Source organism: Ovis aries, chromosome 7, assembly GCF_016772045.2.
Source record: "Ovis aries strain OAR_USU_Benz2616 breed Rambouillet chromosome 7, ARS-UI_Ramb_v3.0, whole genome shotgun sequence".
Lineage (NCBI taxonomy): Eukaryota > Metazoa > Chordata > Mammalia > Artiodactyla > Bovidae > Ovis > Ovis aries.
In genome coordinates, this window is record NC_056060.1 from 47,435,254 (window position 1) to 47,462,202 (window position 26,949).

Below are 26,949 nucleotides of genomic sequence, written 5' to 3' on the forward strand. Positions count from 1 at the left end.
AAAATTCTTTTCCCAAATCAAATGTTGATAGTGAATGTGTCGGCTAGTATCTGACTTAGCTCTATTTGATTTTGAAGAGTATCCAGCCTGTTGTACAAGTGTTCTGGACTATATGATGGCAATAATGAAATAGTCCATGTGTTTCCACGTAGATCAAACCCATGACATTTTTAATAATTTTAATTTTATATTGCAGCTTGGTTGATTAACAGTGTTATGTTTCTGGTATACAGCGTGATTCAGTTATACATGTACATGTCCGTTTTTAAGACTTCCATGACAATCCAACTGACTGTACTTTTGAACTGCTGTTGTCTATATTTTCCTGTGTTGATCATTTTATGAGCATACTTAATTCTGTATGTGAGTATACATTTTAATTCTTTCTTCTTCCCCTAATGATGTGACTTAAGCATTTCACTTTGAAACTTTCTATTTGGCAGACCATAAATGACCCTTTTAATCTTGGGCTTTGTAAGTTATACCCAACAAAGTTAAAAAGCACCAAATGATCCCAGTTGTATTGTGGTTGTGAAGTTGTGTGATATTCAGGCTTAACCCACATCAACTAAACCAGCTCAGAGAAGATTTCCATTCAGGCTGATGAGAAAGGGCATCTTGCTCTTTCCAGGAAACAGTGAGAATAACTCTGTGGAAAATTTGCTTTCCTGCTCTTTACATAAAGAGAGTCAGGCTGGAAGGTAGAGGCTGGCAGACCCTGGGCCTCCCCTGCTATCCTCTATTGGGTGGATTATTGTGTTAGTCACTCAGTGGTGTCTGACTCTTTGTGACCCCATGGACTGTAGCCCACTAGGCTCCTCTATCCATGAGATTCTCCAGGCAAGAAAACTGGAGTGGGTTACCATTCCCTTCTCCATCTTGGCTGGATTCGGGAGCGCTTAATAGCATATCAAAAAAAGAATTTGACTTTGTGGCCTGACATTTGTATAATGGATATTCTGTACACACATTTCCCAGACTTTGTTGATTCAGAGATTACACAAACTCCTTCTGATAAAGCTGTATGTAATCTGGGTTTACTTAGTCGTTTGTTTAGTTTGAAGTGTGGAGGGTTGTTTTGGAAAGTGGGTGCTACTTACACTGAAATGACTTTTTGCTGACGTCCCTACCTGGTGAAATGGCAAGAGGTGGTTTGAATAGATGGTCAAGCACTGGGTCAGATATCTATCAACTGAAGTAGAAAAGGGCGCCGTCAGAGGAGCATGGCTAAAGCTGCCAGGGTATGCTTGCTCAGGAAACTCCCTGTCTGGGTTACTTACCTTTCATTACTAACTTTTTACCCAGTTACTCTACTGGATTTCCCCTTTTTCCCCCTCAGAAAGTTAGTGATCATGTCATTTCTAATCCACATTTGTGCACTGCAATCAGATAAGAGCTGTGAAGGTACCATGTCCATATTGGGACATATGCTTTGAGTTCAGCCCAGGTGGCTGAATGCAGAGTTCTCTATTTTCTGTGTTGAGGACTTCTGAGTATGATGTGTTCATATTCATGTCTCCGAGATCTTGTCTGTGAGATCCTAAAGCTGGATGGATGAAGATGAGCTAGGAAAATAGTGCTTGTGAGCCATGTTTGCCTTTGGCTGACCTCTCAAGTTCAGGCAGGGTTTATGTTGTACTGTGGACAACCCATGATAGCCTGGAGATGAAATGCTGCTTATTGTTCTCCTAAGTAGGATGTGGATCACCCCTGACCCTTGTATTTGTTAACAGTGGTGTGAGGGTAAGTCACTGCCCACGGGGACTCTTTGCTAAATGTTTCTAGGGCATTTCTACCATAGTCTCGTCCATCAGTAAGCCTATGATCCTGGCTTGTCCTCCCCTCCCAATCCCCTGTGTCCTCCTATCAGATCCCTGAAAAATATATGCTGTGTAAAACTTCTTCACATTAATTTTGAATGGTTGTTTTAGTAGTACTTCCCCATCCAACCCCATGTGATATTTCTCAAAATGTATTGCCTTATTTTCTGAAAAATTCTGCCCTGACTGCTTCTATTTAACCACAGAGGACCTGAGCCACACACAGATTCACCAGTTCTGTCTACTCCTATTCCTTAAGCCCATGTTTCCAAGAAACAGAACTCCTCCAAAGCCTAAAGACCATCCTGGCCCTCTCCCACATATGTTTTGGAGTCACTGGAACTCAATTTGAATGTGTTCTGTCACTTACTAATATGAACAAGAAATAGAGCTTCCTTTTCTAATCTTATAGTTTCTTGACTCCTACTTAAGATCCATCTTCAACATTGTTCATCCAGGATAAGAAGGATATAGGGGTGGAGGGGAAACATCAAATCATTTCTCTAACTTAGTAGAGATACTTTAGCCACCTGATGCAAAGAACTGACTCATTTGGAAAGACCCTGATGCTGGGAAAGATTGAAGGCGGGAGGAGAAGGGGACGACAGAGGATGAGATGGTTGGATGGCATCACCGACACAAAGGACATGAGTTTGAGTAAACTCTGGGAGTTGGTGATAGATAGGGAGGCCTGGCGTGCTGCAGTCCATGGGGTCACAAAGAGTCGGACACGACTGAGTGACTGAACTGAACTTAGTATGGGCCTTGTCTGTTCTTTTCACAGAGAGGTCTTCATCTCTCTCTTACGGGCGGTTTTGCTTTCCCAGTTGCATGACTTTGTGGTTAAGATGAGACTCAAGAATATGGAGGTGAATGAATGAAGATGTGAGATTAACAATTGTCAGGTCTCATGGGGTGGAGGTGGTTCGGTGGTAAAGAATCCTCCTGCCAATGCAGGAGCCTCAGGACATGGAGGTTCGACCGCTGGGTTGGGGAGATCCCCTGGAAGAGGAAATGGCAATCCACTCCAGCCTTCTTGCCTGGAGAATTCCATGGACAGAGGAGCCTGGTGGGCTACAGTCCATAGGATGGCAGAGAGTCGGACATGACTGAGGTACTGAACATGCATTGTCTATGTGCGTACACATTATCTGTAGATGGGCATGGTGATATTTCCAGGTTCATCTCTATCATTTAAGCTTTATCTTTTCAATAAATGTGCAATTTCATAGCAACATAATGAAAACAACCATGTAAATAAAATTCTTAAGTCATTTGGAAAACAAGTGCTTCAATTCAGGGCTCAGAAATATGTATTTAACTACAGCAGATCTACCCACTGGGTAAGGAGCACAAAAACAGATTCTTCCCTGAAGAATGGTATCTCAGGCTGTTGGAAACTCACCCTCATCCTCCCATCCACCCCCACCCACCCCGGCCAAAATAGGCATTCCTGGTCTCTGGACATGTGACCAAGATTACTGGGTCAGGCTTTCCTGTACATATCCAGCTAGCAGTCATGCCCCCTCCACACAAGAGAAAGATCTGCGGCAACTCTTTACCTTGATCATTAGTGAAGTGGAGATGCATGTGTACATCCTGGTTACTCATTAATCCCAAAGGCAAAGATCGCTCGATGTCATTTTTGAGATAATGTATGCAAAACCCTTGTATGTAATCAAGTTAGGGCAGAACTGGAGTGAAACTTGTAAAACTGTGGGTAGTGCTGGCAGTCAGCTGAGAATGGGGTAGGCAGAAGGCTGTTCTCTCTTCTCTGTGGCTGTTTCCTCAGCTCTGCAGTCTGCTCTCTCAAGTGGACTTGTGTCCACTGCTGTTGGTTAGTTAAACAACACACACACACACACACAAACTCTCTCTCTCTCTCTCTCTCTCTCTCTCTGGAGTGGCCCCCTCCTGGAGCTCCCTTTCCAGAATATACCCTGTTTCTATTACCTCTGGTCAACCTTAGGAGGATAATCTACCCTGACCTCACTCTCCCCACCCAACTGGCCCCTGGAATTCACATTAGTGAGCACTGTCTAGGGGGCAGACCCCATGCAGAGTGCTCTTCCTGTGTCTTTATTCCTGGTGGTAGGTATTATTATTCCCCTTTTATAAATGATAAAACTGAGCCTCTTAGAGACGAAGTGACTTGCCCAAGTTCCCAGAGCTAGAAAACCATGGTTCCTGGATGCCAACTCAGGTCTGTATAATCCCAAGCCTAAATTCTCTTGGCTTTACCACCAAAATAAAAGACTTGCTAAATTCTCTATAGTCTTACTGATTCAATAGATTAAATAGGTTCTCTTGGAATAATTTAATATGAAAAAGATAGTCCCAGACATTAAAAATCATAAAGGATTTCAGTGGCAAAATTTTAGGCCTAAGGTGTGTTGGGACGGGAACAATTTGGGGACTCTTTTTAGTCACCTCCTCACATACACTATGCTGAGGGATGGCTGAGTATATTAATGTCTCAAAACAGGTTTGTAACTAAGATTTGCCATTTGGATGTCAGGAAAAATATTTTTGCATGGAGACGGATGTTTGTAAGGGATCTAATGGTAGAAATGAGAAATTTGAAACATAGTCTGTATCCAGAGAAGTGAAATCAGTCCTGACTCACACAGGGAGCATTTTGCAAGTATGTTAGCTTTCCATTGATTGGCACCAGTGATGTCTAGATGCATTAGCTCTGAGAGCTGATATGAGAACAAAGATTTGGTCAGAAAAAAAATGGAGTGTAACCATCTAAGAGGCAGATAGGAAAATGGCTTTGCCTGGTCCCCCTCTTGTGGGGATAAATGCCAGTGTTTCTAAGAGTGTTTCTGGTGTAAGTACGTCTTTTCTACACACTAGCTTAATGAAAGAGACAGACCTCCATAATCCAGCAATGGGAGTTCCAGAGAAGACTGTTCAGAAATAAAACACAAGTCCTGGTGATAGTTTAGAGAGAGTAAATAAGATGACCCTTTACTGATAGAATTAAAATGTGTGCTCTTCATAGGCTACCATTGCAAAATGTATAGTGTTACCAGGGTTTGCCTTTTTCTAATTAAAAAAATAAGTAATCAGCTACCCATGTTCAAAAATGAAATTTAAATTTCAGCTCTTGCTGTTACCAAACAAACAAATTGAACAGTTAAACCTTAAGGAAGAAGTCCAAAATGAAAAAAAAAAAAAAAAAAAGATATAAAAGTTAAAGTAGGAGTATTAGCTTCTAACAGCCCTATATTAATTTTTCTCAGGGAAATTGCCAGGAAAAGAAAGGACTGTACTTGAACATGTGTGTTGTATGGGCAAGCCTCTGAAATACAGTGTCTGTAACAATTTATTTCCAGCCACTGACTCTGCTGCAAATGACAGAGTTTATTTTATTTTATTTTTTAAAGACGTCTCAGCCTAAGGAAACACTGTGCTTCCAGAAGATACCAAACTATTGAAAGAGCTGTTCTGAGAGGAGGGTAGGGGCAGGGGAAGTATATTTTCTAAGATTTTCCGATACTAAAACCCATTTACGACTGTTGAGAAAAATCTCTCTGACGGAGGATTTAGCTCTCACTAATCCTTCAGTGACTTGTTTTGACAGAGCCTTTATAGGAGATTTTCTCAGTAACTTTGGTTTGCTCTGAAGGAGCAATTACTGATTTGTCCTCCAGCACCATCTTTTTTTTTTTTTTCTCTACCTTTTCCTGTTTAATGCATGCCAGTTAATGAACTTCATGTATGTTCCACAATAGCAAGAGGATCCGATCAGAAGTGTTTACTGTAGAGATTCAGGAATGTTTGGATTTTCTTGGATCTTCCATTCCCTTTCTGGCCTCTGGGTATCAAGGACCTGGGTTTCATTTCGAGTGTCATGTGGCCTCCTCAGCAGATTCTTTGACTCGGGCTGGTGGAAATCAAGCCCTGCTCTCTATTTACACTGCACTTTCTTGACATAAATGTATTTTCTGCTGGCTTGAGGAGCGGGCACGGGGACCTCAGGTTTTTAAGCCTCCGGGTGTTTGCTTTTGCTCAGAGGGGCATTATCTTTTTAGAGGTTACTCAAAAAGCTGGAGTGCTCACCTCTTGTAAAAGGGACTGGCGGATGCCGATGCTATGACAGTGGGACCCTCGCACCCATGTGCTGGAGTTTCTCACCTGCCTGCTGCACCTGTGAGTGGATTTTTAAATTCCACCTCAAATCCTGTCTTCCGCTTTGTAATGAAGTCCCACCCCAATGGAGGCCTGAGGGGCTCTTTCCAGCCCAGAGGTTCTCAGAGTGTGGTCTCAGACCAGCAGCAGCAGGGTATCCTAGGAACTTGTTAGCAATGCAGATTCTCAGGCACCACCCTAGACCTGAATCAGAAAGTCAAGGGGCGAGGGGCCTGGCAATCTGACTTTTAACACACTCCCTTGGTGATTCTGATGTAGACTGACATTGAGAGGCAATATTTTCCAGTCCCATTCCCATCTTATCTTTCGGGAAAAAAACTGCTAAGGCAGAGGTCCCCAACGTTTTAGGCACCAGGGACCACTTTGTAGTAGACGGGTTTTCCATGGACCGGGGAGAAGGGATGGCTTTGGGATGATTCGAGTATAGCACATTTATTGTGCATTGGGCTTCCCTGTGGCTCAGCTGGTAAAGAATCCGCCTGCAATGCGGGAGACCTGGGTTCGATCCCTGGGCTGGGAAGATCTCCTGGAGAAGGGAAAGGCTACCCACTCCAGTATTCTGGCCTAGAGAATTCCATGGACTGTATAGTCCATGGGGTCACAAAGAGTCGGACATGACTGAGCAACTTTCACTTTCACTTTATTTGTATTATTATTACATCAGCTCTACCTCAGCTCATCAGATAGTAGATACTGGAGGTTGGGGCCACATGCACTAAGGAACCATGCTCCAAAAGAACTACCACCTTCTGCCTGAGAAATCCCCAGGTTTATGACCACATACTCCATTTTGGCTTATAACTTCCAAAACTTCCTTTTGCACAGTTAGGTTCCTGGTCTTAATTTATGACTGGGTTCACTCAAATTTTTTTTTCTCTTAATTTCTGTAAACCACACCAGTGATGGGTTTGCTGAATGGGTGTGGCAGGCGAGATTTATGTTTTCACACAAGTGTACAAAACTCCAGACAAGGATTAACATACAGAGTTTAAATTACTCTTGAGACTTTTTGGAAAGCTGCCTGCTTTAATCCTCTTGTCAAGAAGCCTCTGTGCTAGAAAAAATGATCGCCAAAATGGCTTTGCCAGCTTTACAGTAAAAGCCGTGAGAGCTCTTTATAGGGAGAGCTGTCTCTATGTCCATGTGGTCGACAGGCAGAGGGAGAGTTTTTACAGAAAGTGGGCAGCCATGACATTGTGTTTTGAGGAGAAGAGCATGGTGGGCCACCTCTTGGAGTTGGACGTAGTGTCCTCCTATAGGCCCCAAGTGTCCCCATGGCCATTTGGGTGGATTATGGGGAAGGCCCTGGATGGGGGACCTGGGAGAGCTAGATCTGGATTCTGCTTCTCTCTTCACAAGTTGTGTAACCTTGGGCAAATCCCTTGGCATGTCTGACTTTTAGTTTTCTCTTTTGTAAAGTGCTTGTGTGCTAAGACACTATAGCCATGTCCAACTCCTTATGACCCTATAAACTGTAGCCCAGCAGGTTCCTCTGTCCATGGGCTTCTCTAGGCAAAAATACTGGAGTTACCGTGCCCTCCTCCAGGGGATCTTCCCCCCTCAGGGGTCAAATCCATGTCTCTTATGTCTCCTGCATTAGCAGGTATGTTCTTTACCACTAGCACCAGCTGGGAAGCCCCATTTGTTTCCAGTGGTCATGTATGGATGTGAGAGTTGGACTGTGAAGAAGGCTGAGCGCCGAAGAATTGATACTTTTGAACTGTGGTGTTGGAGAAGATTCTTGAGAGTCCCTTGGACTGCAAGGAGATTCAACCACTCCATTCTGAAGGAGATCAGCCCTGGGGTTTCTTTGCAAGGAATGATGCTAAAGCTGAAACTCCAGTACTTTGGCCACCTCATGCCAAGAGTTGACTCATTGGAAAAGACTCTGATGCTGGGAGGGATTGGGGGCAAGAGGAGAAGGGGACAACCAAGGATGAGATGGCTGGATGGCATCACTGACTCGATGGACATGAGTCTGAGTGAACTCCGGGAGATGGTGATGGACAGGGAGGCCTGGCGTGCTGCAATTCATGGGGTCACAAAGAGTTGGACATGACTGAGCAACTGAACTGAACTGAACTGAACTGATAGCAGGTGACCTCTGAGGTCCTTTCATCCTTAATATTTGTGATCTGGGGATCTCATCTCCCAGCTGCCTCCTTGAGCCATCCTTCCACTGAGGCACAATTACAGTTGAATGTATTGATCATTCAGAAGTTCTCTTGCTCTCTTCTCCTTCCTCCAAGCCCCCCTTCCCTCTGACCCTCTTTCTTACAGGACTTGAAAAAAAAAGAGACAGATTCAACAGCATCTTCTCTTTTCAGCCACTTGGAAATTTAACTGTAAACTGGCTACTTTGATTTCTTGTGCAGAAGTAAGGTGGGCACCCAGAGATAATAGCGCCTGGATCAGGGTAGGGGATTGGTTGTCCAGAAACCCTTCAGAGAACCTTGAAATGAGAAGTAATACCCTCTTCCCTCTGAAAAATCAGGGCTCCCAGCTTAATCCCATTCCCTCTTGCCCTGTCCTCTGAGGAAACTGAGCTGCTAAAAACACAGCAGAGTGAGACAGAGGACATAGTTGCTGATTGTTGGTGAGCATCCCAGGATAGGGGGTCAAGGAGGATGTCCTGCCATCATTTCTCACTTGCCATCATCTCTCACTTGCTTTCACTGCTGGGAATTCACCCATCTTTGCTCAGAGCCGTGTCCTCAGGTAACCTGGTGAAGCAGGTCATTGATGTTAAAGCGTGTCGCGGGAGGACATCCTGGTGATTTCTCTCTAGCCTAGTTTGTCAAAATGAAGTTGAAAGGTTAGATGATCTTTTGCCAAGTTGAGTCATGCTGGGAGAGTTCATCTCTAATCACAGACCCTCATGGAAGCAGGGACGGTGGGAGAGGGGATGGGAAGGTGAGCAACTAGCATTTCTCACCATTTAACATCTCAGGAAAGTGAACTATTGAATCATAAGATGGTCCAGTTAAATTTAAGTACAGTGGTAACGTGAAAACCCCTTGTCAGACTGAGACTGTGCCAGCTTTCCTTCCCTTGTGCCTTGTAACCTCCTGAAACTGGAACCCGCTGGAAAATTCCTTCCATGGTAAGACAGGGAAGGAGTTTATCAAAAGAAACTGTTCCAAGTATATTTCTTTCTCAGGAAAGTTTCAGGTTCCAGAGTGAGGAGTGAAAGATGAAGCTGAAAAGGTGACTTCAGCTTTCTCCACTTTCTTGCCTGACACCGGGGGACTGCACCATTTTGATGGCGTATTTGTGTTATCAGGAGAGTCAGCTCAGAAGTCTTCATTTTAACTTGGGTAACAGGCACTGGCAGTGCCAACAGCACTGATTAGAGAAGAGTATGAAGACAGGGACTTGTGGAGGATTAGGCAGGAGAAAAACATCGTAAGACACAGAGGTGAGGGGTGTCTAAGCAAAACTGCCAAACCTCTAAGCTTTGCCTCATGGCTCCATCACTATGTAATCCTCATCCTCTGGGAATAGCTAAGGATCTGTTAAGAGTTTCAATATCCCAGCTTTAGAATTTGGGGGAATCTTATCACTTAAAAGAAGCACTTAGTAAGGAATCACAAGACTTTGTGTTAACTAAGCAGATATTTCACGTCTTTCAGACTCGGGAGCCTTCATCTGGCAAATGAGATACTGCTGTAGATCAGCAATGACAAACTGTGGCCCATACTCCTAAGTGGAAGGTATCCTTAAGGAAGGGCAGTGTTCTTTCCAAAGGAGTTCAGATGAAGCCGCACAGTCCTTCTGAACACAGTGCTCAAGTCAGCCATGACCCTTTCAGAATTCACAATTTTCACATGAAAACTCTTTGCCGTCTTCCTTAGGCAGAAGCTGGGAAATTGGCATGATGTCATCAGAGCATGAGGGTGTGGTACTTAACCCAGCCTAAAATTTGGGGGACCAAGGAAGGTTTCCAGGAGGAGGTAACTCTACGGCTAAATCTTCAAGAATGAGAGATATTATTAGGAGAAGGGAGCAAGAGCGGCCTAGGTGCAGAGTACGGAAGGAACACAGGCAAGAATGGAGATGAGCACAGAGACTGCTGCATTTTTAATGTGGTGGCGTATAAGATGTCACACAGGGGACAGCAAGAGATGAGGCTGGAAACACAGGCAGATAGTGGTTCATGGGGGCTCTTGGAGGCCAGGCTTTGGTGGTGTGCTTTCACTGACCTGTTCCTCTAGTCCTTCACCCTCCTGCCTTGCCCCCCACTTGGCAGCTGCTAGTTTCTGAGCCTGTATCTGTCGGCATCTGTCTCCTGTTGCCCTTCGTTTATCCCCAACTATGACTCTCTGTGGCTAACTTTGTTCCTCTTATGACCTCCACCTATGTGTCCCAACCAGGTGCTGACCTCTTGACCCGAGGCGTGCTCCGGACGCTTGTTTGTCCTTCCACACTCTGGGTAGCTCCAGGTCCAGTTTCTCTGCTTTGTATGTACGTCTTATTTTCTGCTGCCCCCTCACACTCTCCCGCTGTGCGCCCACATGCGCGCGTGCACACACACACACACACAGACCCCAGATCTGAAGCTTACATCAAGGGTGCTTGGGAAGTATTACATAATGACCGCTTCCTTCAGATAGAGTTTGGGCTGGTTAGAAAAGGAAAAATGGGCTCATTTGCAGGATCGTATCAGCTCACCCATGGAAAAGGGTCTTTTGAGGCTCTAATGGGCAGGCGGCTGATTCTGACAGCAGAATTCTGGGTCCTTGATCTTCCCAAGACATCGCCCCCCTGTTTTGAACATTAGCGGTGGTGTGGGTTCTTCCCACGGAGAACTGTGAATCCTATTCAGCTGGCTCCTTATGATTTGGACACGAACAGGGAGCTTTCTCTGTCTACTTAATTCCCTTTGAAAGCTTTCTCGTCCCACTATTGGGCACTTCAGAGAGAGCACTGCATTAATATCTTCTGCTCTGGTTTCAACTTGGTATGGTTTTGTGATCTTAAAATAGATGGAATTACCACGGCAAGCATTGTTCTGCCTTGAACTTAAAGTCTCAAGAGCAAGTCCTTCTAAAAAAGTTAATCCTTTTCTTATTTGCAAGGATTCTGGACTGCAGTTTACAAAGAAATATGCTAAATTATTTATAATCCAGGATTATTGCAATACCCAAGATTTCTGTGCATAACATCACGGCTCCACTAAACTGGCACAAGCAGAACAACCCTTGGCCCCACCTTATGACAGCTGCTCTCTGCAGTCCCCATGAAGGGGGCCCAGAGCATGCGAGGGTGGCCTCGGAAACACATGTTGTTTGAACATTACCTTCCATGGCTCTCACACTCAGGATTCGGCAGCTGAGGCCTCTGGGGCAAAGAAAAAGCTGAAATGGTGTGGACAAGCAATATTCCAAGCGTAATTTCTTCCTTGTTTAAGATCTATACCCTGTGTCCTTCTGAGAAGAGTTAGGATGGTCGGCAGTTAAGGAGTGACATTAGATTAGACATTTTAGAAACATGCTGTGTTCTAGGCCGACCTCTACTAAAACTTGGAGAAAACTCCATGAGCTCCCAATTTTACCAAATATAAACTAAGGGGGTTAAGATAAATAATCACAAAAGGGCCTTCACTCTAGCATCAGATGACTTAAAACAAGTGCTGATGGACTTCCCTGGTGGTCCAGTGGTTAAAAATCCACCTTGCATTGCAGGGAATGCAGGTTCCTTCCCTGGTCAGGGAACTACGATCCCACGTGCCATGGAGCAGCCAAGCCCATGCGCTGCAACTATTGAGCCTGTGCGGTACAACTAGAATTTGAGCACCTTAATCAAAGATCCCATACGACACAACAAAGACCTTGTGTGCCACAATTAAGACCCGACACAGCCAAATAAATAAATACATATTTCAAAAGAAACGAGTATTGACACTTAACACGTATGGCACAGACAACTGGAAAATAAGACAATGACCTCTGAATTTCTTATTATAGAAATATGGAACCTGAGAATTATAGTAGAGGCTGCTGTGAGCAGTGAGCCTTCTGGAGCATATGCACATATGTACAATACTCTTCCCTCTCTTTTCAAAATTGGGAAATACTTAATGCTCTTTTAGAATCTCTCTGTAACTTGCCCCCAGTTTTCAGAAGTAATCTGACATTTTGAAGGCATTCTTACATCTGTTGCCATGCACAGGGTTGTCAAGTTTCCCATTTCCAGCAGTAAAGCATTTCAGTTTCGACATATGAGTTCCACCTGGTATAAATTTAACTCTGCCGACGGGCAAAGGTGAAGGGGGGCAAGGTAGAAGCTGGGCGTTCCCCAGTTTGGGTCTGTTGCCCTTTAACATTTTAAATCCAAGGATTCTGCATCTCTGCCTGCAAGGCAGGCCAAATGTAAATTCCAGGGAGGGCTTAGTATCTCTCAAACCTCCTCCCCTGTATAGCCCTGCTCTCATTCCAGCTCACCGTGAGGCTTGTGACTCAGGTCTCTCCTGTGGTCACTGTCCCCAACTGTTCAGCCTTTCCCTTTATGCAACCTTGCATATTGTTCGCTCCCAAGTAAATGTGTGTCCCAGCGCCCATAAGCAAGTCTGCAGAGCAAGGAGACCTAGTTCACTGGGATTCTGGGAGAAACTGAATCAAGGAATGGCAGATGCCTAAGATGCTCTCTGTCCTGTGGGTTTTTCAGAAAGGTTGGCTCCTTTCCCTTCCTCCTCCCTTCCTTTTCTCTCTCTCTAAACACCAGCTTCCTTCTCAGCAAAAGGATGCTCTAGAAAACTATCTTTCTTTCTTTTTCTAACAGTCAGCCTTTCAACAAACATTTAGGGAGCATCTTTCTCTGTTGGAACCATGCAGAATGCTGGCAACACAGCCCTGGAGGAGTTGCTAGTCTGGTGGGAAGTAGGGCCAGGATGATAGCCGGGGAAACACAGGATGCTTGTGGGGCTGTGGGAGCAGACCTAACTCCAAGCCAGGTGCTGGGCGCATGGCAATGAAGAGTAAGAAAGGTGCCTCAGAGGTGGCCTCCTTCATCTTAGACATCCCTCACGGTGTCAGCATCTTCTAGGCTCCAAGGATTCTCAGTACAGTGGAGACACACTTTCTTCCTGTAGTGAAGGCCCATTCTCTGCTCCCACCTCCCTGCTTCTTGGAGCAGAAGGCATGTGATGGTCCGGTCCAGTCTCTCTTCCCGTTCCCTCAGGGCGGGAAGCCTGCTGCCAAGTCAGGAAGGACTTGCTAAGTGGCATGCTCATATCACAGAGAGCTGGGACAGCTTTTGTCTCTCTGCTCCTGGAACTGACAGGCACCCTCCTGGAATCTTAAAGGGGAAGAGAGTCTGCGGGGAGCCAGAAACAGCAGTGCTGGACGGAGCTGCAGGCAAAGGATGCCGCCGGCCACCCTGTGCCTAGAAATGCCATGTGTAGGTGGGGCTGGCAGCTTCTGTTACCTGGGGGGCTGGTCTGATTTTCTTCAGTAGAGGAAAATTGACCATGAGCTGCTGACTCCAAGAAGATTATCATGTTTGTACACATATGTGTACCTGGCCCATGTATACATATGTACACCTGGCCACATGCCTTCCTCTGCCTGCCCGCCCTGGCTCCCACCCCATGTAACTTACATGATTTTCTCTCCTCAACACTGAAAGAACTTGCTAGTGAACCTATTCCAGAGGTCAGTGCCCTCTGGGACCAGATCCACTGTCCTGCTGGCCTTGTGTCAGCTCAGTCCAGTGCCCCTGGGGGGCATCCCTGGAGCTGAAATGCCCACCTCGAGTGGATGGAACAGGGGTCACATGAAACAGCAACAGCAAAACCAGACCCGCATGCTCAGATGAAGGACTGTAAATCCAGGCAGTGAAGCAGCCATGGGGAGGGATGTGCGTGAGGTGGGGAGAGGAACAGCAGGGCTAGAGAGAAGTGATCCCGGGTTCCTTCCCATCCACAGGCTGGGTTATCTCAGGATACCTTTTGTTGGCTGAGTATGGCCAGTTTTCAGTTTATCTTTATTTTGGTTCTCACTGGTGACTGCAGCCATGAAATTCAAAGACGCTTACTCCTTGGAAGAAAAGTTATGACCAACCTAGATAGCATATTCAAAAGCAGAGACATCACTTTGCCAACAAAGGTCCATCTAGTCAAGGCTGTGGTTTTTCCGGTGGTCATGTATGGATGTGAGAGTTGGACTGTGAAGAAAGCTGAGCACCGAGAATTGCTGCTTTTGAACTGTGGTGTTGGAGAAGACTCTTGAGAGTCCCTTGGACTGCAAGGAGATCCAACCAGTCCATTCTGAAGGATATCAGCCCTGGGATTTCTTTGCAAGGAATGATGCTAAAGCTGAAACTCCAGTACTTTGGCCACCTCATGCGAAGAGTTGACTCATTGGAAAAGACTCTGATGCTGGGGGGGATTGAGGGCAGGAGGAGAAGGGGACGACAGAGAGAGATGGCTGGATGGCATCACTGACTCAATGGACGTGAGTCCGAGTGGACTCCAGGAGTTGGTGATGGACAGGGAGGCCTGGCGTGCTGCGATTCATGGGGTCACAGAGAGTCAGACACGACTAAGTGACTGAACTGAACTGAACTGAGCCTTCTTTTTAGATCCCCATGATTAGACTATGCGAAATACTATGTGAAGGGCTTCACTGGTGGCTCAGATGGTAAAGAATCTGCCAGCAATGCAGGAGACTTGGGTTCAGTCCCTGGGTCTGGAAGATCCCCTGAAGAAGGAAATGGCAACCCACTCCAACATTCTTTCCTGGTGAATCCTATGGATGGAGGAACCTGGCAGGCTACAGTCCATGAGGTCGCAAAGAGTCAGACGCGACTGAGCGACTAAGCACATGCACACGTGAAGGGAGAGGTGAGGAATCTGGTTGTTCTTGGGTGAAACGAAACATCATCACCGGAACCTTGGTGTCAGCTCTTACTCATCACTACAGACAGACCCAGGTCATGGGGTGGTACCTGTTTGAAGAGAGCCCATACTAGTAGTTTGGAACAGCCATTGTTTCATGCTAGTGTTATGTCTTATGTCAGAGAGAGTGGGCTATTTTTCAAAACCAAATATGCTACCCAAATGCCAAATAACCACAAATGTATAACATGAAAAAAAAAATAATAGATGTCCCCAGAGTTACATCGACTGTGAATAAAAAGATACTTTTTTTCCTACCCATTTTGTACTCCTGCTTCTTGGCCTTTTCATTCTCTTTCTTCCTGCTCCTCTCCTCTTGTCTCTACTATGTAGAACACTTTGGTTTACTGGACTCAGGTTTCATCCTGGTACGGGTCTCCACTAATACTGAGACTTCTGAAATTCCTGTAAAGACCCAGTTTGGTTTCCTTTTATCGTGAACCAGCCATGCACCCTAGTGACAGCATGACAGTCAGAGCAGGAACAAGAGAATGTCTTCACAACTGACCAAATAACTAGATCCCTTCAGGCCAGGAAGGGTTGCAAATCTGATGTACTTTACATCTCTCTTAAAAGATCACAGACGTCAGAGAGGTACTTGAAACCTTTTTTTTTTTTTTTAATTCCAGCAATCAGTCTCTCTCTCTCTCTCTCAGCTCCAGCAAAAGAAAGTGTCTTGCTAACACAGAAGCCAGCTCTCTTCTGACCTGTCTTGGTTTTCATTTGTGATAGCCTGATGAAGAGCAAATCACTTCCAGAAGCAATTAAAAAAAACTATCAAGGAAGGCAATCTTGTGGTCCAGGAGAAAAAGAGAGTCACAGATGATGCTATTTTAATGGGCAGTTAGGTTTAAATATGGTGACTGTGAATCTTGTCTTTACAGTTGCAAGCATTTTAATGTTTTTATTTGTCACCAAGTCTGTGCCACAAATGCTTAGCAAGTGAGCCAAACCATTTCAGAAATAGACCTGGTTGTCTAGGAAGAAGTCGTAGCTATAAAATGCATTCATTGCTCAACCCAGATAAAGACACAGTCATTTCAGTAACATCTTAAGTTCTCTTTTAAGGTTTTTCATCTTTTTATCATACTTATAATTGTTTATGCAGAAAGGGTTGCTTTTTTCATTACCGTTGACCCACCTCAGATGGAGATCAAAGCTGTGTAGATTGATTAAGCCAATGGGTTGACATTTCTGTAGGAGAAATAAAAATCCATGGTTGTAACTGGGTGGCCCTTGGCAAGCAGACTCTATAATGAGTTTAACATAAGCAAGTGTAAGGAAAGTACCACAGGAACCACCCAGGCATGGCATTGGGGCCTTTCATGTGGGGTATTTCTACACTTGGTCATTGTCAAAAGACATTCCACATTGCCTTTGAGACCTGGTTTTACCTTAACCCTCATGTGCTGTGGAATGAAATGAAATAATACATACAGAGAGGTGCTGAATTGCTCATTTTTGTCTAATCTCTTAACTAAAATCCCCTATTAGGACCTTCTGGTTCTTTTTCTTAACATCTCAATTCTCAGGGCTCTTCTGCATTTTTTTTTTTTTTTTTTTTGGTTTTCTGCTGTCTCTGCATCTGATTTGGTTTTTAGATGCTCTGCCTTCTATTAGAAAATTATATTGTCTGATTGTTGGGGAAATGCCTATATAATCAGGTCTTGTCTCTTTCACTTTAAGGACCTTCTATGTACCGGATGGGGTTCTTTGAAAGATCCCCTAGGTTTGCTAATATTCTAACAGTGAATCAGGCTGAGATATAAACAAGACAAAAAGTCAGGCAATCGTTCATCAGGAAAAATCAGAATGTCCAGGAAATGAGGTGGCAGAAAACCTAGCTGAGAGTTGGAAAATAGAAGCAAGGGTAGGCAAGATGGTGCAGAGGTCTCAGCCTCGGGAAGCTTCTGCCATGAGCAAGCTGCTATGCTTTCTGTGTTATAGTTGCTTTCTTATATAACAGCATAATGACAAGTAGGTGCTGTCACTGCTGTTTTACAGATGAGGAAGTTGAAGATTAAAGTGGTAAATGATTTGCCTGAGTCATACTACCAGGCAAGTGAGAATGCGAAAACTTAAGCCAAAGCAGACACTGTTTGCACTGCGTCACATTCAGTAAAGAGCACAGATATGTTTTATCTTTTATTTCAGATAGGTAGGTAGATAGATAAATACATACAGTGATTTCTTTTTGAAACAAAGCCAGCACTGAAATTGGATAAACAGGACCACCCTTTTGCCTGGACCAGACTATCTCTCACTGTATACATGCTACCTCAAAACTTTGGGCTTATAAACATAACCATTTTATAAATAAGATATATATATATATATCATATGGAATATTACTCAGTCATTTAAAAAATGAAATAATGCCACTTGAAGCAAGTGGATCAACCTAGAAATTATCATACTAAGCAAAATAAGTCAGAAAGAGAAAGACAAATACCATATAATATTGCTTATATGTGGAATCTAAAATATGATACAAATGAACTTATCTACAAAACAGAAACAGACTAAGAGACGTAGAGAACAGACTTGTGGTTGCCAAGAGGGCTGGTGGCGGGAGAGGGTAGATTGGGAGCTTGGGATGAGCAGAGGCAAACTGTTATGTAGAGAATGGATAATTAACAAGGTCCTATCATATAGCATAGAGACCTATATTCAATATCCTGTGTAAACCATAATGGAAAAGAATATGAAAAAGAGTCACTTTGCTGTTCAGCAGAAATTAAAACAACATTGTAAATCAACTGTGTTTCAAAAATTCTTTAAAAAAAAATCACAACCATTTTATCCCACCTCGCAATTTTTGGGGGGTTAGGAATTCAGGCAAGACTCGGCTGTTACTCTTCTGTTCCACATGACATCTGTTGGAATCGTTGGTTGGTTTTCACCTGAAGCCAGGCTTGTCTGAAGAGTCCAGATTGGATTTACTTGTGTGTCCAGTAACTTGGAAGGGACAGCTGGAAGCCATGGACTTAGCTGACACCCCTCAACCCTTTTCATGTGTTCTTAAGTCATCTCCACATGGTCCTACCACAGAGTACCAGGGGCTTCTTACATGGCAGTTCAGGGATCTGAGACAGCATGTTGAAAACTACCATCTTCTTATAGGCTGAGCCCCAAGCAGACATCAATAGCATCACTTCTGCTGTAATCGATCAATAAGACCATCACCTGCCAGCCCAGATTCAAGGAGAGAGGAAATTGAGGCCACTTGTTGTTGGAGAAAATGCCAAAGAATATACTGCCATCTTTAACCTAGGGAGTAGTCAAACATGCCCCTTTCCATAGAGTCAGGTGAAAAGCCTCCTTCTTAAGACAAAGCTTGCTATGGGTCAAACTATAAAGGAAATAACACTCATTTTTGTAGCCTATTATCCTTTCTATGACTCCATGGTTTCTCTCACCCTTCCCCCATGTCCCTAAAATGTACACTTAAGAAAGATGAGACACCCATGACCCACATGCCCTTTTGGGGGCCATTTTCATCCTAAGCTGTATCTCTAATAGGAGAATGAAAGGATTTTTCTCTTGTTAAAGAAATGTATTGCCTCTCAAAGTTTGGGGTGGGGGGGAAAGAAGACAGGAGAGAACAGGTTTGGGCAGAGGGCCTTTGACAGAGCCAGTAACCTGTAGACCACTCCAGTATTTGCTGATTCTACCCCAAGACAGTGGTGGCTGTGCCCATTCAGTTTGATAAGCTTTGCACATTCTCCTTGTCTCTCTCTCTTTATCTCTGTATCCCTCTTTCTTCACTCTTACTCTTTTACTTCTTCACCATACACACATGTGGGTTTGTATATTTAGATTTGTTTATTTTCTTCAGTCACCCCACCAGGAGAATCACAAGTAGTCAAATATATAACATCACCATTATTTTTTCTACCTAGGTGACATAAGGATCTAGCCATTCCAATAAAGGGGCAGATGACATTTTTCAGGGTTGCAGTCCCAATGAGGCATTTGTGAAAAGGAAAAAAAAAAAAGTTCTACAAAAGATGTGAGAATTATATTCATGGGTCTGGGTTAATGTTGGTCTTTTTAGGTTGTCCCAGAAGCTAGCCTCTCATGTCTGTGTCATTTTCTTCTTCTTCTCTCTCTCTCTTTGGGATACTTTTTTCTGTTCTATTTTGAGCCCCACAGCACAGCTCTTTTATTCCATTTGTCAGCCACAGACGCACATCCAGTTGAAAAGCGTTCCCGGCCTCCACCGCCACAATGCCTCTGATCTTGTGGCCACTGGAGCCTCTGACCACACGAGTCTGTTGACTTGTGGCTTCTCTGTTGTTTTAGTTCTTGGTGTTACCAGTGGGAGAAAAGCTCAAATGAAGGAGGGATGCTGGAAGAGTAGCCAGCGCTGACCAAGGGGTGTGACCCATCTAGTCGGGGACACACAATCCCCATATTTTGAATCCATGGCGGCTGTATCATGATGTTCACAGGTGCATCATGGAATCGGCTTCCCAAGTGCCGAATGGTCTTTCCAATAACCTTTTCTACTGCCTTCTTTTTTCCCCCTTTTGTCCTTAAGTTTTACTACATTCTTTTACTTTGTGCATAAACAAAACAATCTAAATACTATAGGGATGTACTATCCAATGCGATAAAGATAATTAAGACTTCTGTACATTATATGTGAAAGTTGTTAAGAGAGTAAATGCTCAGAGTTCTCATCACAATGAAATAAATATTTCTATTTCTTTAATGTATCTATAATGATATGACAGATATTCACTAAACCTATTGTGGTAATCACTTCATGATGTATATAAGTCAAATCATTATGCTGTACACCTTTGACTTGTACAGTACTATATTCAATCATATCCCAATGAAACGGGGGGGAAAAGAGAAAAAGTAAAATAAGACAGTATTTTTGTATTTTACAAAACAGCATATATATATATATATATATATATATATATATATTTTTCTGTTTGTAAAAGTAACACAGGCTCATTGGAGAATCTTTGAAAAATAGAAAAAAGTGAAAAGATGCTGATTATCTTTAATACTCTCACTGACTGGTAATCATATTCATTGATGCATTGCAATCATTTCACAGTAATGATTACTTACCTACTGTGTGAATTGCTTTGGATACCAAGAATGCAGAAGGAATCAAAAGGGCAGGATCCCTGGCCTCACAGACTTTCATTTTTTTAAGTTTGTTTATTTTTGGCTGTGCTGGATCTTCGTTGCTGCACGGACTTTTCTCCAGGTGCGGTGAGCGGGGGCTCCTGCAGTTGCATTGCACAGGCTTCTCGTGGGGTGGCTTCTCTAGGACGTGCAGGCTTCAGTAGCCGCAGTTTCCAGGCTCTAGAGCACAGGCTCAGTGGTTGTGACGCATGGGCTTGGTTGCTCTACAGCATGTGGGTCTCGGACCAGGAATCAAACCTGTGTTTCCTGCAATGTTAGGCAGATTATTTACCACTTTACTATCAGGGAAGCCCCCAGACTTTAACGGAAATATGAACACTGAAGTAATAACATGATTTTTAGCAGCTGTATGACATTTCATAATTTTCATATCTTTAGTTCAGTCGCTCAGTCGTGTCCGATTCTGTGACCCCCGTGGACTGCAGCATGCCAGGTCTCCCTGTCCAACACCAACCCCTAGGGTTTACTCGTATCTTTGGGGTCAGATTAACACTTTCTTAGTGATTTATATATTTTGTTAAGCCCAAGTAGAAATTATTAATCGTGTTAGATATTTGGATTATCACCAGTGTTTTGTTATTAATATTATAAATAAAACTTCATTTCACATTCTTGTACATAAAATATTTGAAACTCTTTCCTTGGCATACATTTCTTAAGAGATGATTACTAGGTGAAAGACAGACATTTAAAAAGACTCCGAACACATGTTATCAGTGTGTCTTCCAGAAAAGTCACCACTTAACAATCCCCACCCTACCACCTTGTAATGTTGGTCTTGCCATATCCTTGCCAGCAATAAACATTAAGCAATGGAGTGAAATCTGCATTTCATATAGTTTTTTCAAAATGAAAACAGCTTCTCATTCTCTTGACTTATAAAAGCAGTCAATACTTGTTGTAAAAGCAAAAATAACAAAATGGAAAAAAATAAAATAAATCCAAGCTGGACATATCAGAACAAGGAAGAAAAATCAGTACAGTCCTAATCAGAGGTAATCCTAGGTTGTATTTTGGTATGCATCCTTCCAGATTTTCTTTTTGTATTTTCCTGAGGTTACCGGCCGTTTTAAGAGTAAGTCCTTTTAGAATAAACATACTCTAGGGAAAACAGAGAATCCCTGACCTGGGTACCACGCTCAGCTGTGATTCTTAGCTGGCTGAGTTCTGGGAAGATCTTAACACACCTCTCCTTCCTTGAGCTTCAGCATCTTCATCTGTGAAATGAGAGATTGGCCTCACAGATTTTTATTGCTATGTTTCTTTTAGGCCAGGGATTCTCAACTTCAGTGATGTCGACATTTTAGGCAGGATAATCCTTTGTTGGAGGGGCTGCCCTGTGCCTTTTGGGATGTTAAGCACCATTCTGCCTCTCCTCACTAGACACCGGAGGCCACTACTACCCCCGGCCATACCAAATGTCTCCAGACAATGCCAAGTGTACCCTGGGGGATAAAACTGCTCCCAGTGGAGGAGCTAAAAAAATACTGTGACTCCATAACTACTGCATTTTAATGGCTACTACAAAACAAAAGTTTGAGTGGGAGCCAGCCTGCTTTGTAGTGGGAGACAGAAAAGATGGTAGATATGGGAACAGCAGGGCTGATGGAGGAGGAAGCATTACTGGGTGCTGGGCCTGGCAGCGTGCTGGGGACAGTTCCAGAACACGCACACATGAGGACAATGCTCTGAGCCACATTTAAAGTCTCAGGTGCCCATTCATGGTCAGCAGGTAGGAAAACAAATTTCTTTTGGAGTCCTTATACACCAACAAGGTGATGAATTATTGAATGGGTCCTTTTTCTATAAACATATTTATCATCTTTCTTTTTCATCTATCCTGTGGTGAACAAGGGGAGGCAGAAATGGGGAAGCATTTTGCAAAGAGCTTCGAATGTTCCCTCCCTTTGTGAACGGCTCCCTGGTTTGAGGTGTTATTTCCTTCCCCAGTGGTCTCTCTGCCTCAAGGACGACTTTAATGCCGCTATTGTTCAAAAGAAGAGTCACCCTGTTTTCTAACATTTTCTTTTTCACTAGCTGTCTTTTTTATTTTGATGGTAAAAGGAAGCCCAGGGGTTTATTAAAAGGTGGGAGCGCAGTGGCTTTGAAATGTGCTTTGAGCCTCAGCTGTAATGGCCAACCTAGTAGTGGAAATAGCATCCTGCTTTTCGAAGTAATGGCATTGAGCTTTTCTGAATGTTTGAGTAGCGTTTCATCCAGTGAGTGGAACTTGAGGAGAGTGTAATGTGTTGAGAACAGCCTTCCGGAGCAATGATGGGGCAGCTGTGGGTCCTGCGGGGACTGATCAGCCTGTGTCTGTCTGGACCCTCTGGTCGGGTGAGGGACCTCTCTCCAGCAGAGATAGCCCCAGTTGGTATGCCCGGGAGGAGCACGGTGTAGGAGACCCGAGAAGTTCAGGATCTCAGGTGGGCGAGAGGCAGGTGCAGCCAAAAAGGCGGAGGCCAGGTTGACAGTGATAAATTTGCGCCACGAGTCTGAAGGTCATGATGAAGAGTCTGTAAGACTCATTGTGAGAAAAGCAGGATACAGGGAGGACAAGGTTCATGACTCGGTCTCATAATTAGTGTTATCTGTTGTGATTATTTGTTTAGATCACTATTCAGACTGTGCTCTGAAAAAACTTTAGGGGGTTCCCAGAACAAACCTCAAGGTTAAAACAGGATTGGAAGATGGTGGCTGAAGCATTGAATGGTCAGGGGAATGGCAGTATGTTTTGTGTATTAATACTTTGCCTCAATTTTCATTTAAAGAAAGAAATCCCATAATTAAGGTTAAAAAGTTAAACCCATTGGCAGATTTTTATATTGCTGGTTTTCTCAAAGTAGACACATATTAAGTTAATCATTTTATTCCAGAATTTTAATGTCTTTAAAAACCAAACCGTTCATTTATACCTTATCCCCTTTTACAGAGGCTTTGAGCCAGTCTACCACATATCTATAAACTAAAAATGGTAAAAGTGGGTTGAATCAAATGAAATTGCTAAATTCATTGACTCTTGACCTACAAAAGTGATGGTAGCTTTAACCTAATAGAAGTAATTGTTGAGAGATGAGGGTCAAGGAAATGTGAAGAGAAGGATACCAAACCGATGCCAAGGAGAGGAGGGAGAGGGAGACAGGCCTGCAAGCTTGCTAGTCATTGAGCCTTAAATGTTCCTGGAAACCAAGGAGTAAAACGAGATGTAGTTGGTTAGGTGAAAGTATTTCAGTCCCGGAGGGTGGCAGACCTGCTCCTTATACTTTCATGTGAAAGAAATTTTATGTACAGGCCCTCTTAGGGGACCCATGACTTAATGGAGTAGATTATTTCTTCAAAGCATGCTAACAGGAAATACAAATGCACTTTTCATAAATCTCGTTCTTCTAATGACTCAGATGACACCACATTCATGATGCTAGCTTCGTATTTGTTTTTAAAGGAAATAGGATTTTAGAATGGCACATAGAGGTGGAAGGTTTATTTTTGTGTCTTTTTTAGCAAGTGGTGAAAAAGGAAAATTTTTTTGCTTCTGTTAAACAACATTTCAGAGCATTTCCTCTTAGTGTATGAGGGATTTCAATAACCCTGACCCCAAGTCCCACTTGTATCAGTCTGTTAGAGAAACATTTTTTGATGTCCCCTTACATCTGGTAACCAGTCACTGATGACACTTCATGTTGTCTTAAAGCAAGTCCTTCCAATTCGTTTCTATATTCCAAATAATTGATTGTGGAAACTAAATGCTATTTTGTAGGAAAATGCTTCAAGTTATATAAGTAATGTATTTATATGATGATCAGGTTGTAACTAAGTAGATGCTTGGTGTGTCATCTATTGACTTTGGATAATTGTTTGCTTTTTCTTCTCAAATAACACTAATGGCTAATATTTCTGAGCATTCGCTATGTGATAGGCTCTGTTGTAAGGGTTTTACATACATCATCTCATGAACTCTACCTGACATTCCCAAGTAGAAGGTACTAAAGTTGTTCCTATGCTACTGATAAACAAACTGAAGTTCAGGAAGCCTTAAAAACCAAAACAAAAACAGGCAAAGACCTTCCCAAGGCTACCTAGCAACTAGCGAAGGCAGAATGCATACTCAGCACTGTGGTGGTCCACAAAACTCTTGCTCTTCATCATATACTCCAAGACATAGAAGACTGCTCTTTGCTGCTGCTTGTTGGCTCAGTTGGTAAAGAATCCACCTACAATGCAAGAAACTGGGTTCGACCCCTGGATCAGGAAGATCCCTTGGAGAAGGGAATGGCTACTGACTCCAGTATTCTTGCCCAGAAAATCCCATGGACAGAGGAGCCTGGTGGGTTACAGTCCATGGGATTGCAAAAGAGTCGGACACGACTTAGTGACTGAACCACCACCACCACTGGAGGTTAAGCATGCATTTCTAACACGTGGGAATAGCTTAATCTTGTCACACAGAACCTTGAGCAGTAGAGGGACTGAAGGATCCCCCAGAGCATGACTCCAAATGCCAGAAGGATCATCGGAGGTGTTTGGGTCCTGTTCTGAAACCAACTCCAGCTAATGGGTGGCTGAGTTGGGGCTTGAAGAGCAAGTAGGTCCATGGTGGAGGTCTGGGGAGTCTGGAATCCCAGGAGCTCAAATGAAGGAAAGGAAGACTAATAATGGTAGGACAAGGCCCCAGTTCTGGATACCTAGAGGGAGGACTGTAGAGTGGAAATTTTCCTTTAACCAACCCACTGCAGTAACTTAGGTCACTATAGTGATGCTGCCTGTAATAGCTGATGCTTCCTTGGGACCAGGATTTCAGGCAGAGAAACTCTGGGTTTAGTCACGAAGCTAAATGAACAGAATACACAGGAAACTAAGAACACAGCTGCCTACCAAAGCCAGGGCTTTCAGGAAGCAGGACTGGCCTCAGTGAGTGGCCAGGACTGACACCGGAGGCCAAGCAGGCAGACCCATGAAGGAGCAAGGCAGTTTTAACACATCTCAAGTTTCCAGGCTCTGAATTTCCTCCCTTCTGAGTCACACCAGCCACCAGCACGGACATGCTGAATCTGTATCTCTAGCCATGTCCCGAGAGGGTGAGTGCTAGAAAGTCACTTTGTCCTCCTTAAAATGGGAAATTTTTCTTAGCTTAATTTATGCTCCACACTAGATTCTTCACCAGCCCAAAGTTACTTCAGCGGATTCTGTTTTGAAAGTTTGTGTACTGTGGTGAGCTGTCAGATATTTCTAGCACTTTAGACATTTAGTTTGTATTGACTAGAAATGAATCTAAATCAGGTCTCATTAGAGCATGACTAGTGTATGATTTAGGCAGTTTACCATTCCACAAAGAGAAGAAACTGTGGGTACACTCAGGCATAATTCTGTAGCATAAATGTGGAGTCTCTCTTTTAGCAGTCTGGCTGCTGGATTTTATTTATCTTACTTGCACTTCTGAAATAGTAAGCATCCAGAACCAGGCAGTAGGACCCCACCCAAATTGTTACTGAATTATTATACCTTGGAATGAATAAATGATTTTAAAAGTGAGCCTTGGTATTTTTATTTTAAAAATTCTTGGTTATTTCTTGGATTCAGAAGAGACACTGGCTTTTTGATAATATATTGTCAGAAAATATTTACTGAATCCTACTCTGGGCCCAGTCCTGGGCAAGGCACTGTGGAAAGATACCAAAGAGATAGAACATACGGGCTGCTCTAAAACAAAGTTCCCGTGGGCTCCAGTTTCAAAAGAGAAATCTAATCAGTAGTTATTTTGTGAAGTCATCTGCTAGCAGGAAGTCACTGTCCAGTGACATTTGATACAGTAATGGTAACAGTGATGGTAATGATGAAGGATAACATCTACCATGATTTTTTAAAACTACCAGCTTTATTGAGATATAAACACATATCATAAATGTTTGCCCTAACAAATTCTGCAGTTCAGTGGTATAGTCAGACTGCAATTATCCTATCAAATGAGTTTAAAATGCTTCCATCACCCCCAAAAAGAAGCCCAGTATCCACTAGCAGTCACTCCCTGTGCTCTCTCTCTAGCTCCTCGCAGCCACTCTCATCTGCTTTCTGCCTGAATGGATTTACCTGTTCTAAACATTTCATATGAGTGAATTAATAGGACATTCCACCCTAGAGGGATGGGAATGGGAGCAGGAGAGGCTCAAGGGGGAGCCTTGACTCTCTTCTCTCAGTAGGCTGTTTGTAAGTTTTATCTGTGATACATGCATTCTTTTTTATTGCCTAATAATATTCCATTGGATGGATATGCCATATTTCGTTTATCCAGGCATCAGTTAATGAGCATTTGGGTTTTATTTCCATTTTTTTTACTATTATGAATAAAATTGCTATAAATATGGATGTAAAGCTTTTTGTACGGACATGTGTTTTCAGTTCTCTTGGTTTGACACCTAGGAGTGAAAATGCTGGATCACACAGTAACTAACATTTTGAGAAACACCACATTGTTTTCCAAAGTAGATGCGCTGTTTTATAATCTTGCCAGAAATGTTTGAGAGTTTCGGTTTCTCCATATCCCCTCCAACAGTTATTACTATCTGTCATTTTGATTTTAGTATCTCTTAGTAAATGCAAGAGATATATCTCATTTTGGTTCTAATTTACATAATCATTAATGAAGCTGAGTGTCTTTTTATGTGCTTACTGGCCTTCAGTACATCTCCTTTGGAGAAATGTATGTTTAAATCCTTTACCCATCTTTATCTTTTTATATATTTTTCAAATTGTTTAAATTGATTGACTGTGCTAGGTCTTCATTGCTGCGAGCAGGCTTTCTCTAGTTGCAGTGAGCGGCTCACTGCGCTGGCTTCCCTTGTTGCAAAGCGCAGGCTCTACGGCATGCGGGCTTCGATAGTTGCAGCATGTGGGCTCAGTAGTTGCGGC

General features: G+C 43.3%; 1 protein-coding gene across 2 annotated transcripts in view; it reads left to right on the forward strand.

Moving 5' to 3' along the window:
• RORA (RAR related orphan receptor A) overlaps positions 1-26,949 on the forward strand; it is an 807,747-nt gene that overhangs the window by 357,534 nt on the left and 423,264 nt on the right. Inside the window, exon 1 of one of the 2 annotated variants that reach the window (XM_027971773.3) lies at positions 1-26,949. This exon is cut by the window's left edge and continues 357,534 nt beyond it; it is cut by the window's right edge and continues 38,806 nt beyond it. The exons of the other annotated variant lie outside the window; for it this stretch is intronic. The gene's annotated coding sequence lies outside the window, so the exon portion shown is untranslated. 2 annotated transcript variants of the gene reach the window in all.